The sequence below is a fragment of the Microcebus murinus genome, chromosome 11 (assembly GCF_040939455.1).
Source record: "Microcebus murinus isolate Inina chromosome 11, M.murinus_Inina_mat1.0, whole genome shotgun sequence".
NCBI lineage: Eukaryota > Metazoa > Chordata > Mammalia > Primates > Cheirogaleidae > Microcebus > Microcebus murinus.
In genome coordinates, this window is record NC_134114.1 from 10,549,136 (window position 1) to 10,550,718 (window position 1,583).

General features: G+C 43.0%; 1 pseudogene; it reads left to right on the top strand.

Moving 5' to 3' along the window:
- The first annotated feature begins 528 nt into the window (after window positions 1-528).
- LOC142874121 (uncharacterized) lies at window positions 529-632 on the top strand (annotated as a pseudogene).
- Window positions 633-1,583: the final 951 nt, after the last annotated feature.

Sequence of the window (1,583 nt, forward strand, 5' to 3'; positions counted from 1 at the left end):
TTTCTAGGTGATTTGTGCATTAACTCATTTTGTCTTAAAACACCCTCTAAACTTGGCCCATTATCGTTATCGTTCCTATTGCAGAGGAGACACAGAGAGAGATGAAACGGCTTGCCCAAGACCAAGTAAGCAGAAGAGTAGAATGAGCTTGTGAGCCCTGGCAATGTGGCTGCACCTGGTGCCTGGCCTCTGGGCTCTACTGAGATGATAGAAGGTCTGAGGGGAGGAGGTAGTTCTAGGGAGAAGCACTTTCAGGGATGATGGCACACCAACACAGATCTGGCTAATTTCAGAGACCAGGGCTACAGCTGGGCTAATAGAGTCTTTTGTAGTTCCCGGATCTGTGCCATCTTAGGCAAAATTGTGACCTAGACATTTTTTCTTTGATGTTCCCCTCCTGCTAAAAATCCTTTGTTCCTGGAGGGGTGTATGTTGTTCAGGATCCCAAAGCTAAAGCAGGCTTCCTTGGGTCCTGCCTGGGTCAGAGCTTCCCAGCCACTCTGGTCTACCATCAATACTTACTGTCTCATTGCTTCTTGGCCTTTTGGCTAAGATCAAGTGTAGTATCTGTTCTTATCAGTTTAATACTTAACATCACCCCTCCCCTGGGCACTACTCACAAGAGACCCCCTTTTGGCTTCCTATTAATGTCATGGATTAATTTCTGCAGTGAGAAATTGCTGAACAGAACAAGATAGCTGGCTCAGCCGGCTCTCCCATCCTTCCCACAGCCATACTACTAAACTTGACCTTCTGGGGATGGAGTCAGCTCTGTGATGGGACCCTTGAGTGAGATGACTGGCTGGTAGGGAAGACACTTGACCTGGAGGAGCTTGTAAGCCCCTTCAATCTTGCCTGCCCCGACCATGGCCAGAAGTGCCTCCACCATTGATGGAATTAGACTAACCTGCTTCAGGAAATAATTCAATTTCTTTCTTTTCCTAAAAATTGTAAAGTAAACCTCAGTCTCAAACCCCAGCTAAACTGGTCTATTAACAAGAGATTTACCCTGGGCCCCCCCCCATTGCCTAGCACACAGTAGGTGCTCAAAAACCAGCTCTTGAATTTAAGACTACGTGAGTGAACACATGGTGATTTATTCTTGTCCATCCACATAGTATATCATAAGGCATCAAGACAAATGACATACACTTGTAAAATTTCGGGTTTCAGAATAACTAATCTACATCATGATTTCATTTCATAGAAACAATGATCATTTTATAGAAAAGAAAACAAAGACAGACTCACTGGGGGCCATATAGCTATTTATTGACTAAAGCAGGACTGGAAACCAAGTCGCCTTTTTGTGCTGTGTTTTAATACATTTCAATCTTAAAAATTATACTTTTCTTCCGTAGGTCTGATTTTCAGGATCACAAAGCTTTACAGTGCTTTGTCACCTCCTTGGTATTCCATGATTCATCATTTTTGCCCCTCACCACAATCAAATAATAGTAACTTCTTCCCATTTACCAGAAAATGGAGAGAGAGAGAGAGAGAGAGAGAGAGAGAGAGAGAGAGAGAGAGAGATTGATGAAATTGATTGATTGATTACTGGATAGAATTTTATTAACTGTTTA